Here is a 15,351-nt window from a genome sequence, read left to right as displayed (position 1 = left end):
ATAACCCACTTGTTTAGCCTCAAACTGACATCTCTTTATACCCTTTCACAGCCACAACTACTACGCAATCACTTAATCTTCCTGAGTCTGAACTCACCAACAAGGCATAAGAACCTAATTTGTTCCACAATTAAACAACATGAAAGATCCTCCAATACACTCATAACTCGAGACTATACGTCACATCAAGGCAGAAATCAAGCACCTAATAGTCCTTTTTATGTAATGACCCGATCCGTTATTTTGATCTCTAGTGCGTCGTTCGGTGGTTTGAGGCCATGAGTAGCTTCACTTCAAGTATTATGAATTGTACGCATGGTCGGAATTGAAATTCGGGAAGTTCAGAGATGATCTGGAAAGAAAATTCTCATTTCGGAAGCATTAAGTTGGAAGAAATGACTAAGATTGAATTTTTGAGTAAACGATCTTGGAATCGGGATTTGAAGGTTACAACAGGTTCGTATCATGATTTCGGACTTGGGCGTATGTTAGGATCGGGTTTTGGATGACCCGGGAGCATTTTCCAATTGTGGAAGTTAGCATTTTGGAAGAGTTTCATAAATTTAGGGTGGAGGTGTATTTTATGTTGTCAATGTTCATTTTAGATTTTGAGTCTGGGAATAACCCTTGATGGGGATTCTGGTATTGGGAGCACGTCCGGAAGTGGATTCGAAGGTCTGTAGGTCAATTTAGAGTCACTTGGCTAAAGTTAGAAATTTGAAGGTTTTGGAGAAGTTTGATCGGGAGTGGACTTTTTGATATCAAGGTTGGATTCTAATTCCGAAAGTTGTAGTAGGTCTGTAATGTTGAATTTGACTTGTGTGCAAAACTTTAGGTCAATCGGACATGATTTGATAGGTTTCTACATCGAATGTTGAAGTTTGATGTTCTAAAATTCATTAAGCTTGAATTGAGGTGCGATTCACGATTTCGATGTTGTTTGATGTGATTTGAGGCCTCGAGCAGGTCCCTGTTATGTTATAGGATTGGTTTGTGTGATTGGAAGGGGTCTCGGGGGCCTCGGGTGTGTTTCGGGGTGCACTCGGACCAAATTGGAGCTGTTTTGGACTGTTGTTGCTGGTGTCTGGTGTCCTTCTTCGCGAAAGCGTAGGAAGTCTCGTGTTCATGAAGAGGAAATTGTGGGGCAATTGAGATTGGCCTTCACGAACGCGATGGGTGAGACGCGAACGCGGTGAAGAACTTGAGGGACCTACGTGAACGCGATTGGGTAGTCGTGAACGCGTAGAAGGAATTGAGGACTAGACCTGAGGTCGTTTGGCCTGCGCGAACGCGAGGCTGGGTATGCGAACGTGAAGCAATGATGTTGGAAGGCTTCAAGAATGCGTCGTGAGGAACGCGAACGTGAAGAAGGTTTTCTGGGCCTGGGTTGGCTGAGCTTCGCGAACGCGAAGGGATTCCCGCGTTCGCGAAGAAGGGCAGTACTGGGCAGTGTCATTTTAAAGACGTGATTTGGCCATTTTCCTCCATTTTTCATTTGGTTGGGCGATTTTTGGAGCTCTTGGAAGGGAGATTTTCGTCATCTATGTTAAGGTAAGTGATTCCCACCTATTGCAAGTTAAATACTTGGATTGTGCATGGATTTAGACATGAAAAGTTGTAGAAATTTTGAGATTTGAATAAAACCTAGAAATTGGTATTTTTGGATTTTGACCACGAAATTGGACATGGAATTGGGAACAAATTATATATTTGAGTTTTTGGTGTTATGGGTAAACTTTATCTTCAAAAATTTTTGGAATCCGGGCACGTGGGCCCGAGGGTGATTTTATCGACTTTTCGAGCGGAGTTGGGAATTTGTTTAAATTGAATTTTCGTGAGTATTAGAGTATATTTTTATGGGTTTGCGCATTTATTGACTAGTTTTGGAGTGTTTGGCATCGATTTGAGTTGTTTGAATGGCTTGGGAGCCGGCTATGGAACTTCGGAGCGAGGTAAGTTTCCTTTCTAACCTTGTAAGAGGGAATTAACCCCATAGGCGGACTAAATTAATACATGATTCTATTTGTGGGGGCTACGTACGCACGTGGTGATGAGAGTCCGTACTTAGCTACTAATTATGCCTATGTCCGGGTAGTTCTAGGTTTACACCATGATTTGCTGATATCGTTATTTGATCTTGTTATTTACTTGCCTTGAAAGGAATTTAGATCGAGCATGCTTATTAAATGCCTTGAAAATAATTGAAATCGAGGATTTCGGGACTTGAAAGTTTTCATTTGGATTTTATTTGTTGAAAAGAATTACAAAATATTATAGTAATAATTATTTGAGAAATTCTCTATGTAACCACGTCGCAACTATATTACACAAGCGGGATAAATTTAGACTACTCTCATGGGAGCGGGCCGTTCGCCTCGGCAGGTTAATAGACGCATATATGATTTGTGTCGTTCGACCCTCGGCAGTGCACAATTTATATTTATATATTGGATCGGGCCGTACGACCTCGACATGATTTGCGTATGATCGGATTGATTGCTTTGAAAATTATAATAAATGATATTGTGATAACACAAAAGGTTGGTAGATCCAAGAACTTAAATAAAATAAGTTGATGAAATGCGGAAGCTGTAAAGAAATGCAAAAAGCAAGAAAAATAAACTAGATATGTCGAAATTCAGGGAAAGGTCCAAGAACCCCGAGATTATGTTAATCTAGATTTTCACAAGATCCTAATGACAACAAGTTGGTTATGAAACCAATTACCTTCGCTAGAGATAAGCTAATCAATAACAAGATTTGGATTTTGACTTCTAGTTTGAATAACTTACGACAATAACTAGTAAAAGAAACTAGTCGCCTTCGAAGAATATATCAAAAGAAACCAAAGATATCACAAGAAAGAAAATTATCTTACTACCTTAAGCTATGAACTAGTTAGGGTTGCAAGACAAATCTCAAAGTAAAGTTCACAAAGGTTCAAAAGAACTCACAATAATAATATTAATCTTCAATATCCTCTACAATGGAAGACAAGCACCCCTTTATATAGTAGTAAAGAAGGAGCCAGTCAAGACTTCAATAAATGAGAATTATATTCCCTAGAAGCATAGAAGACTACCCACACTAAGACCAATGTAGTCAACATACACATAGACCAATGCAAGTCAACATAGATTAAAACAACTATTAAATATATATTCTAGAAACTATTGTTGGGCTTATTTGGGCTGCTGAAAATTCCTCTTTTGGGGGCATATTTGGGCCTCATTCCTTCTTCTTTTGGACTTTAATTTGGGCCTCCAAATAGTTATAAGACTGGTGTGACGACCCAACCCGTTGTCTCATGTATTACATCCCCGTTTCCACCATTTATTGCTCTTTCATGTTTTATTATCAGCAACGGGTGAGTTAGAGTTGAATTGAAGTAGTTTGGATAGGAAATGAGACACTTAGTCTCTTTAAGGAAGGTTTGGTTTGGAAAAGTCAACCGAATGTTGACTTATTAGTTAGAAGGCTCGGCTGTGAATTCCGGTGATTCGGTTAGCTTCGGGAGGTGGTTTGTGACTTAGGAGTGCGATCGGAAGTGATTTTGGAGGTCCGGAGTAGAATTAGGCTTGAATTGGCAAAGTTGGCATTTTGGCGAATTCCGGTGGATATGTGAGATTTTGATCCGAGGGTCGGAATGGAATTCCGAGAGTTGAAGTAGCTCTGTTAGGTGATTTTGGATATGTGTGCAAAATTTCAGGTCATTCGGAGGTGTTTCGGTCAAGTTTTTGATCGAATGCGTAATTCGGAAGTTTTTAAGAAACTTAGGCTTGAATTCGATGTGATTTGATGGCTTTAGCGTTGTTTGATGTGGCTTGATGATGGGAACAAGTTTGAATGAGGTTTTAGGATTTATTGGTGTTTTTGGTTGAGGTCCCGGGGGCCTCGAAGTGAGTTCGGGTGTTTAAACGAGAGTTTTGAAGTGTGCTTCAGGTCTGTTGTTGCTGTCATCTGGTATTTCCGCTTCTGCGGAAATGGACCGCAGAAGCGGTTCCGCAGAAGTGGGTGAAGGAGCGCAGAAGCGGTTCGTGGCCTGGTGAGGAGATTCCGCAAAAGCGGAATATAGTCCGCAAAAGCGAGTCCGCAGGAGCGGACTGTCAACTGCAGAAGCGGTACTGGGTGATCCGCAGAAGCGGATTTTGGGACGCAAAAGCGGAAATTGTAACTTTAATGAAAACCGCTTAAGCGGACTTCTGACCGCAGAAGCGATCCCGCATAAGCGGAAGCGGGACCGCAGAAGCGAAAAACAACTGTTACAGAAGGGTTTAAAATATTAAATTTCATCCGCGAACAAGAGTTGGTTTCTACCATTTTTAAGCGACTTAGAGAGCTTTTGGCGAGAATTTTCGTCTCTTGGCCTAATTATTCGAGTTTATGGTAGAAATTGCATGTAAATTGTGGAAAATTCATCAAAAACGGGTCAAGCTAGGGCTTGGAAAGCTGTGATGTAAAAATGGATTTGAAAGGGCATTTGAACTCCGATTTTGGTAAAATTGGTATGTGTAGACTCGTGGCGAGACGAGGAATCCAGTGATGTAAATTTTGTAATTTTTCGAGAAGTGGGCCCGGGGCTCGGGTTTTGCCAACTTAGTGAATTTTGGTGTTTTTCGAGTCTTTTCGATTGGGTTATGTTTCTTTAGCCTATTGTTATGTATTCGTTGTGGTTTTAATCAGACTCGGCGTGCGAAGAGGTTGATTCGAAAGGCAAAGGCATAGCGAGCTAGACTTGTGGCCGGCTTGAGGTGAGTAATAGATGTAGATGATGACCTGAGGGTTTGAAACCCCGGTATATCACATTGTGACGCTATATTGAGGCGAGACACGTACTCTATGACGAGTGCGGGGTCGATTGTGACTGGGGATTGTGACCTAGTCCGTTCCGATTGATGTTCGTACTGTGTTCTTGACTAGAAATTGTTTGGTAATCATCCTACTTGGATTCTATGAATATGCTTGGGCTTTGTGCCTATCATTTGCATCCTTCAGGGATCCTTATTACTGCTTCCATGATGCTTAGCATATTTCATGATATCAGTCCTGAGTTAGACACTGCCTCGAAATGTTTAGTAAATAAATAAAGGTTTAAACACTTAGCTCTATAATTCCTAATAACTGAAACTAAAAATGAATAATCTGACTGTGCCCTATATATATATATATATATATATATATATATATCTGGACTGAGTGTGGATCGGGCTGCACGCCGCAGCGAATGCTACGATGATATTGCGCTTGGGCTGTAGGAGCCCCTCCGGAGTCTGAACCCCCACAGTGAGCGCGGGTACCCAAATGGATCGGGCTGCGCGCCGCAGCGGTCATGTGCATTGCATTGCATTCATGCATTTATACCTATTTGTCTTACTTGTCCTGGTATTGTTGTTGTTCCACCGTTTTTTGTGCTGAATCGCTGATTATAGCTTTATATTGTAATATCTCGGATTTCTTACTTTTAGTCATTATATATGTTTATTACTCACTGAGTTGGACGTACTCACTTTACTCCCTGCACCATGTGTGCAGATTCAGGTGCTCCGGAGACTTAGTGGAGCTGTTTGCTGTTTTCGTGAAGTTTATTTTCAGGAGTTGTTGAGGTAGCTGCCTGACGTCCGCAGGACCCGACTCCTCCCCTTTATTTCATTTATCTTTCCATATCCTAGACTTCTTTATTACTATGGATATATTACTCTGTTACATCTAGAGGCTCTAGACTCGTGACTCCAGATCTATTGGGGAATGTTTGGATATTCGTTATTATTTTTCGTACTATCTTATTTAGATTCGGATGGGAACCTTGATAATCGCTATTTTAATCGTATTATTTGTTAACGGATTGCGTATTTGGGTTGAGAGTATTTATTTGGTCGGGCTTGCCTAGCATTAGTGTTGGGCGCCATCACGACCGAGATTGGGGTCGTGACAAGTTGGTATCAGAGCCTAGGTTACTAGGCCTCGCGAGTCATGAGCCGGTTTAGTAGAGTCTCGCGGAACGGTACGGGGACGCCTGTACTTCTCCTCGAGAGGCTGCAGAACCTTTAGGAAAACTCCATATTCTTGAAATTCTTGTCGTACGGCTTTGTGATTCGAGAACTAAATTCCTGTATTCTATTCTCTAGCAGATGGCGAGAACTCGTGCTACCGGATGCGATGGTCGACCACCAGTACCACCCACTAGAGGCCATGGACGCGGTCGTGGTCGTGGTCGAGGTAGGGCAGCAGAGACAGCACCTGCTGACCCACCAGCTGCCACAGTTCAGGACCAGATTCCAGTTGTCGATGTCCCAGCAGCACCTGTGCAGGCACCAGCAGTGCCTATTGCTATTCCTGGTCTCTAAGAGACCTTGGCTCAGATACTATCAGTTTGCACTGGCCTGGCTCAGGCAGTCTCAGCTTCTACTGCAGCAGCTGCTTTCCAGACCGGGGGAGGACATCAGACCCCTGTTGCTCACACACCTGAGCAGGCTGCCCAGGGATTTCAGACACCGGAAGCAGCCATAGCTACGCCAGTTGCTCCAGTTGCTCCAGTTGCTCTAGTTGCTCCAGTTGCTCCAGTTGCACCAGTTGCACCAGTTCCAGTCTATGAGGTTCCAGCTATGCCGGATGATGAGCAACATCGTCTTGAGAGATTCGGCAGGCTTCAGCCTCTGATGTTCAGCGGTGCCGAGGGCGAGGATGCCCAGGGTTTTCTAGATAAGTGTCAGCGTATGCTTTGCACTGCAGGGATCTTAGAGTCGAGTGGTGTGGCTTTTACTACTTTCCAGTTCTCAGGGTCTGCATTCACCTGGTGGGAGGACTTCGAGAGGCGTAGGCCGGTTGGTGCAGCGCCCCTTACATGGCAGCAGTTCTCCACTCTCTTTCTGGAGAAGTACATACCGCAGTCTCACAGGGAGGAGCTGCGTCGTCAGTTCAAGTGGTTGGTTCAGGGGGACATGTCTCTGACCCAGTACGAGTTGAGATTCACGCAGCTAGCTCGGCATGCCACTTGGATGATCCCGACAGATCGGAAAAGGATTAGGAGGTTCGTGGATGGCCTCAACTATTCACTCCGCATTTTTATGACCAGAAAGAGGATTGTGGGTGCCTCGTTTGAGGAGGTAGTTGACATGGCTCGAGAGATTGAGATGGTTCGCCGTCGGGAGCGCGAGGAGAGAGAGGCAAAGAGGCCTCGAAGTTCAGGTAGTTTCAGTGGTGCTCCGTCTAGGGGCCAGTTCCAGCGTGGCAGAGGCCGTTCCTTCAGGCCTCCTCAGTCAGGTCGTCCAGAGTATAGTGGGGCCTCTTCAGGCCTTGGTCATCAGGGTTTTCAACAGGGCCAGACTTCACTTAGTGCCCTTCCAGCTCAGAGCTCTACACCTGCCTCTTCAGCCCAGGGTTCTTCAGTAGCGAGGGGTTTCTATCAGTCCTCTTCTCCAGCGCCGGGTAGTTGCTACGAGTGCGGTGGGTTCGGTCATATGAGGAGACAGTGTCCTCGGCGTCGTGGTAGTCAGTCTCAGCAGAGGGATCAGCCCTCATCTTCTGCTCCTATTTCATCAGCACCCGCCCAGTCAGCTAGGGGTGGAGGTCAGGTAGCCAGGGGCCGCCCCAGGGGTAGAGGCCGGACTGGCGGTGGTCAGGCTCGATTCTATGCTCTTCCGGACAGGAAGGACGCCATTGCCTCAGATGCTGTTATCACAGGTATTATCTCAGTCTGCCACAGAGATGCCTCTGTCTTATTGGATCCCGGATCTACCTATTCCTATGTATCTTCATATTTTGCTCATCACCTGGGTACTACCCGAGGTTGTCTTGCTTTGCATGTTCACGTATCTACCCCGGTGGGTGATACTATCATTGTAGATCATGTATACCGATCCTGTTTAGTGACTATTGGGGGTCTGGAGACCCGAGTTGACTTATTGCTATTGAGCATGGTTGATTTTGATATTATTCTGGGTATGGATTGGTTATCTCCGTACCATGCTATTCTGGACTGTCATGCTAAGACAGTTACGTTAGCTATTCCGGGTATCCCGAGGATTGAGTGGCGTGGTACGACTGATTATGTTCCCAGCAGGGTGATTTCGTTTCTAAAGGCCCAGCGGATGGTTGGGAAAGGTTGTCTATCTTATTTGGCTTTCGTGAGAGATATTGGAGCTGAGACTCCTAGTCTTGACTCCGTCCCCGTCGTGAGGGACTTCCCTGATGTGTTTCCAGCAGACCTGCCGGGCATGCCACCGGACAGGGACATTGATTTTGGTATTGATCTGGTGCCGGGCACTAAGCCCATCTCTATTCCTCCGCATCGCATGGCACCAGCAGAGTTGAAAGAACTAAAGGATCAACTTCAGGAACTCCTAGATAAGGGGTTTATTCATCCTAATGTGTCACCGTGGGGTGTACCGGTTCTATTTGTAAAGAAGAAAGATGGCACAATGAGGATGTGCATTGATTGCAGACAGTTGAACAAGGTGACAGTGAAGAACAAGTATCCACTACCTCGTATTGATGATTTGTTTGACCAGCTCCAGGGGGCAAGGGTATTCTCGAAGATTGATCTCCGTTCAGGCTATCACCAGCTGAAGATGAGGGATTCGGATATTATGAAGACTGCCTTCAGAACTAGATATGGGCACTATGAGTTCCTGGTTATGTCTTTTGGGCTGACTAATGCCCCAGCCGCGTTCATGCACTTGATGAACAGCGTATTTCAGCCGTATCTGGATTCATTTGTTATCGTTTTTATTGATGATATCCTAGTGTACTCGCGTAGCCAGGAGGAGCATGCTCAGCACTTGAGAGTGGTGTTACAGAGGTTGAGGGAGGAGAAGCTTTATGCAAAATTCTCCAAATGTGAGTTTTGGCTTGGGTCTGTAGCTTTTCTGGGACACGTGGTGTCCAGTGATGGTATTCAAGTTGATCCAAAGAAGGTAGAGGCGGTGCAGAGTTGGCCCAGACCGTCCTCAGCCACGGAGATTCGAAGTTTCCTCGGTTTGGCAGGTTATTATCGCCGGTTCGTCCAGGGTTTTTCCTCTATTGCTTCGCCCTTGACTAAGTTGACGCAGAAGGGTGCACCATTCGTATGGTCAGACGAGTGCGAGGAGAGCTTTCAGAAGCTCAAGACAGCTTTGACCACAGCTCCAGTGTTAGTTTTGCCATCAGCCTCAGGTTCTTACACTGTGTATTGTGATGCTTCGAGAGTTGGGATCGGATGTGTGTTGATGCAGGAGGGTAGAGTTATTGCATATGCTTCTCGTCAGTTGAAGCCTCATGAGCAGAACTACCCCGTACATGATTTTGAGTTGGCTGCTATAGTTCATGCGTTGAAGATTTGGAGGCACTACTTATATGGCGTATCTTGTGAGGTATATACCGATCATCGCATCCTTCAGCATTTGTTCAAACAGAAGGATCTTAATTTGAGGCAGCGGAGGTGGCTTGAGTTACTCAAGGACTATGATATTACCATTTTGTATCATCCGGGGAAGACCAACGTAGTAGCCGATGCGTTAAGCCGGAAGGCGGTCAGTATGGGTAGCTTGGCGTACATTCCAGTTGGGGAGAGGCCCTTTGCAGTTGATGTTCAGGCTTTGGCCAATCGGATGGTGAGGTTAGATATTTCGGAGCCTAGTCGGGTGTTGGCTTGTGTAGTTTCTCGGTCTTCCTTGTATGACCGCATCAGAGAGCACCAGTATGATGATCCACATTTGCTTGTCCTTAAGGATAGGGTTCAGCACGATGACGCCAGAGATGTGACTATTGATGATGATGGCGTGATGAGGATGCAGGGCCGGATTTGCGTGCCCAATGTGGATGGGCTTCGGGAGTTGATATTAGAGAAGGCCCACAGCTCGCGGTATTCCATTCATCCGGGTGCCGCGAAGATGTATAAGGATTTGAGGCAGCACTACTGGCCGAGGAGAATGAAGAAAGATATAGTGAGTTATGTAGCTCGGTGTCTCAACTGTCAGCAGGTCAAATATTTGCATCAGAGACCCAGTGGTGTACTTCAGCGGATAGATATTCCCGAGTGGAAGTGGGAGAGGATTACTATGGATTTTGTGAGTGGTCTCCCTCGTACCTCGAAGAAGTTTGATTCGATTTGGGTGATTGTGGATCGGCTGACCAAGTCCGCGCACTTCATTCCGGTATGTAATACATATTCTTCAGAGCGGTTGGCAGAGATTTTCATCCGGGAGATTGTTAGGTTGCATGGGGTCCCAGTTTCTATCATCTCGGAAAGGGGCACTCAGTTTACTTCCCATTTCTGGAAGACTTTTCAGCAAGAATTGGGTACACAGGTAGAGCTAAGCACAACATTTCATCCCCAGATGGATGGGCAGTCCGAGCGTACCATTCAGATATTGGAGGACATGTTGCGTGCCTGTGTTATTGATTTTGGAGGTTCTTGGGCTGAGTTCTTGCCACTTGCAGAGTTCGCGTACAACAACAGCTATCAGTCCAGCATTCAGATGGCACCGTATGAGGCCTTATATGGGAGATGGTGTAGATCTCCGGTTGTTTGGTTTGAGCCCGGCGAGGCTAGAATATTGGGGACAGAGTTGGTTCAGGATGCCTTAGAGAAGGTGAAAGTGATCCAGGAGAGACTTCGTACAGCTCAGTCGCGTCAGAAGAGTTATGCGGACCGGAAGGTTCGAGACGTATCCTACATGGTGGGCGAGAAGGTCTTTTTGAAGGTTTCGCTTATGAAGGGCGTTATGAGATTTGGAAAGAAAGGAAAGTGGAGTCCACGGTTCATTGGTCCTTTTGAGATACTTAGGAGAGTTGGGGAGGTGGCCTACATGCTTGCTTTGCCACCCAGCTTGTCGGGAGTTCACCCGGTATTTCATGTTTCTATGCTTCAGAAGTATGTTGGGGACCCGTCCCATGTGTTAGACTTCAGCACGGTTCAGTTGGATGATGACTTGACTTATGATGTGGATCCAGTGGATATTTTGGGTCGTCAGGTTCGGAGATTGAGATCAAAGGATATAGCTTCGGTAAAGGTGCACTGGAGAGGTCGGCCCGTAGAGGAAGCTACTTGGGAGACTGAGCAGAAAATGCGGAGCAGATATGCTCACCTATTTGAGACCTCAGGTATGCTTCTCGACCCGCTTGAGGACGAGCGTTTGTTTAAGTTGGGGAGGATGTGACGACTCAACCCGTCGTCTCATGTATTACAGCCCCGTTTCCCCCATTTATTGCTCTTCATGTTTTATTATCAGCAACGGGTGAGTTAGACTTGAATTGAATTGGTTTGGATAGGAAATGAGACACTTAGTCTCTTTAAGGAAGGTTTGGTTTGGAAAAAGTCAACCGAACATTGACTTATTAGTTAGAAGGCTCGGATGTGAATTCCGGTGATTCGGTTAGCTTCGGGAGGTGATTTGTGACTTAGGAGTGCGATCGGAAGTGATTTTGGAGGTCCGGAGTAGAATTAGGCTTGAATTGGCAAAGTTGGCATTTTGGCGAATTTCGGTGGATAGGTGAGATTTTGATCCGAGGGTCGGAATGGAAGTCCAAGAGTTGCAGTTGCTCCGTTAGGTGATTTTGGATATGTGTGCAAAATTTCAGGTCATTCGGAGGTGTTTTGGTCAGGTTTTTGATCGAATGCGTAATTCGGAAGTTTTTAAGAAACTTAGGCTTGAATTCGATGTGATTTGATGGATTTAGCGTTGTTTGACGTGGTTTGATGATGGGAACAAGTTTGAATGAGGTTTTAGGATGTATTGGTGTTTTTGGTTGAGGTCCCGGGGGCCTCGGAGTGAGTTCAGGTGTTTAAACGAGAGTTTTGAAGTTTGCTTCAGGTCTGTTGTTGCTGTCATCTGGTATTTCCGCTTCTGTGGAAATGGACCGCAGAAGCGGTTCCGCAGAAGCGGGTGAAGGAGGGCAGAAGCGGTTCGTGGCCTGGTGAGGAGATTCCGCAAAAGCGGAATATAGTCCGCAAAAGCGAGTCCGCTGGAGCGGACTGTCAACCGCAGAAGCGGTACTGGGTGATCCGCAGAAGCGGATTTTGGGACGCAAAAGCAAAAATTGTAACTTTAATGAAAACCGCTTAAGCGGACTTCTGACAAGAGAAGCGATCCCGCATAAGCGGAAGCGGGACCGCAGAAGCAAAAAACAACTGTTACAGAAGGGTTTAAATTATTAAATTTCATCCGCGAAGAAGAGTTGGTTTCTACCATTTTTAAGCGACTTGGAGAGCTTTGGGCGAGAATTTTCGAGGGTTTTGACTGAGAATCAATTGGAGGTAAGTCTCTTGGCCTAATTATTCGAGTTTATGGTAGAAATTACATGTAAATTGTGGAAAATTCATCAAAAACGGGTCAAGCTAGGACTTGGAAAGCTGTGATGTAAAAACGGATTTTGAAAGGGCATTTGAACTCCGATTTTGGTAAAATTGGTATGTGTAGACTCGTGGCGAGACGAGGAATCCAGTGATGTAAATTTGTAATTTTTCGAGAAGTGGGCCCGGGGCTCGGGTTTTGCCAACTTAGTGAATTTTGGTGTTTTTCGAGTCTTTTCGATTGGGTTATGTTTCTTTAGCCTATTGTAATGTCTTCATTGTGGTTTTAATCAGATTCGGCGTGCGAAGAGGTTGATTCGAAAGGCAAAGGCATAGCGAGCTAGACTTGTGGCCGGCTTGAGGTGAGTAATAGATGTAGATGATGACCTGAGGGTTTGAAACCCCGCTATATTGAGGCGAGACACGTACTCTATGACGAGTGCGGGGTCGATTGTGACTGGGGATTGTGACCTAGTCCGTTCCGATTGATGTTTGTACTGTGTTCTTGACTAGAAATTGTTTGGTAATCATCCTACTTGGATTTTATGAATATGTTCGGGGCTTTGTGCCTATCATTTGCATCCTTCAGGGATCCTTATCACTGCTTCCATGATGCTTAGCATATTTCATGATATCAGTCCTGAGTTAGACACTGCCTCGAAATGTTTAGTAAATAAATAAAGGTTTAAACACTTAGCTCTATAATTCCTAATAGTTGAAACTAAAATGAACAATTTGATTGTGCCCGAGTGGCTTGCATGCATATATATATCTGGACTGAGTGTGGATCGGGCTGCACGTCGTAGCGAATGCTACGATGATATTGCGCTTGGGCTGTAGGAGCCCCTCCGGAGTCTGAACCCCCACAGTGAGTGCAGGTACCCAAATGGATCGGGCTGCGCGCCGCAGCGGTCATGTGCATTGCATTGCATTCGTGCATTTATACCTATTTGTCTTACTTGTCCTGGTATTGTTGTTGTTCCACCGTTTTATGTGCTGAATCGCTGATTATAGCTTTATATTGTAATATCTCGGAATTTCTTACTTTTAGCCATTATATATGTTTATTACTCACTGAGTTGGAAGTACTCACTTTACTCCCTGCACCATGTGTGCAGATTCAGGTGCTCCGGAGACTTAGTGGAGCTGTTTGCTGTTTTCGTGAAGTTTATTTTCAGGAGTTGTTGAGGTAGCTGCCCGACGTCCGCAGGACCCGACTCCTCTCTTTTATTTCATTTATCTTTCCATATCCTAGACTTCTTTATTACTATGGATATATTACTCTGTTACATCTAGAGGCTCTAGACTCGTGACTCCAGATCTATTGGGGAATGTTTGGATATTCGTTATTATTTTCCGTACTATCTTATTTAGATTCGGATTGGAACCTTGATAATTGCTATTTTAATCGTATTATTTGTTAACGGATTGCGTATTTGGGTTGAGAGTATTTATTTGGTCGGGCTTGCCTAGCATTAGTGTTGGGCGCCATCACGATCGGGATTGGGGTCGTGACATTTTCCCTTTTAATGATTTGCTGATTCTAAGCATGGACCGGAATTGGTTAGTTAATTAGATGTCCAGCATCCCCAATTTTCTTACTAATTGTCAAGTCATTTGCAAATAGGGATAACCTTTAGGACTAATTGAATAGATTGAGGTGTGCCATTTTAATCAAATCACCCATGGCCCTCATAAATATCATAATTAGTTATTTAAAATAAATATCCGCAGAAAAGCCTTTAGGCACGTTTAAAATACAATTGTGATTGTGTACACGTTCGCGTGACATAATTACGATTCTAAAAACCAATTCGGAGTATGCGTTCGCGCAACTTCGAGCAAACTTTCTTAATAATAAAATTATTTTAATAGGCCACTAATTAAATCTAGTTCATATAGTCCGAGGTGTGCCATCAACCATTTAATCATACATGGCCCTCGTATTAATTTCATCACATAGATATAAAAATGACAAATGTTCGTAGTTTGCTTTAGGCGCATTTAATATACTATCATGGTCGTGGACACGTTCGCGTGACATGATCACGATTTCTAAAAAAAATAAAACTGGAGTATGCGTTCGCGCAACTTCGGCCAAACTTTCTTAATAATAGTAAAGCGTTACTAATCGTGGACATGTTCGCGTGACATGATTTTTGACGCGCCAAACAAAAGGGTACACGTACGCGTGACCCATTTCAAGATAATTTTCTTAATTAAAAAGCGGTGAAAGAGGCAAAAGCACATAGGTTCTAAAATAAGTAATTAGACATTTTTTAATAAGGCAAGTATGATCAAAGCGACCGTGCTAAAATCACGGAACCCGGGAGTGCCTAACACCTTCTCCCGGGATAATAGAATTCCTTACCCGGATTTATGTGTTCGTAGACATAAACAGAGTCAAATCTTTCCTCGATTTGGGATTCTAAATCGGTGACTTGGGACACCATAAATTATCCCAAGTGGCGACTCTGAATCTAATAAATAATCCCGTTTCGATTGTCACTTTAATTGGAAAACACTCCCTTATCTCCCTTCCGGGGTAGTAAAAAAGGAGGTGTGACAGCTCTGGCGACTCTGCTAGGGATAAGAACCCAGAACTTCAGGTTCAGGGTTCAAGAATTCGAGCTTGTTTTAATGATTTTTACTTGGCTTCATTTATTGTTGATATTACTGTATTCTGTGAACCTTTTGTGCTAAATGCTATCTGTTTACCGCTTTAATATTGTTTGAATTGTATATAGCTGTCTTCTTACGCCGCCCATCTGAGTCTTCTGAAAATGGTGCACACGTTCACGTGGCCCGTTTTTTTCTGTAGAAATTATACCAAATAGAACGAGGCTGGGCCAGCGACAAGGCCGGGTAGAATTTAGTGCTCCCGGTACGTCGCCCCCTCTTCGGCCCTAGTTGTCCGCTCGGGTAACCCAGTCTAGAACAAACCCCAGGATTTAAACCTAGAAAACACAGCCTCATGCCGGATCCCTAGTAGGAACGCTTGTTTGCATCACGTGCATTTGACTTATAGGACTCAACACAGGGGTTGGGTCCGTCTAGGACAGGTGTGCCCAAAATACAGACCA

The sequence above is a fragment of the Nicotiana attenuata genome, chromosome 1 (genome assembly GCF_001879085.1).
Source record: "Nicotiana attenuata strain UT chromosome 1, NIATTr2, whole genome shotgun sequence".
NCBI classification, from domain to species: Eukaryota; Viridiplantae; Streptophyta; class Magnoliopsida; order Solanales; family Solanaceae; genus Nicotiana; species Nicotiana attenuata.
This window is presented reverse-complemented; position numbering follows the sequence as displayed.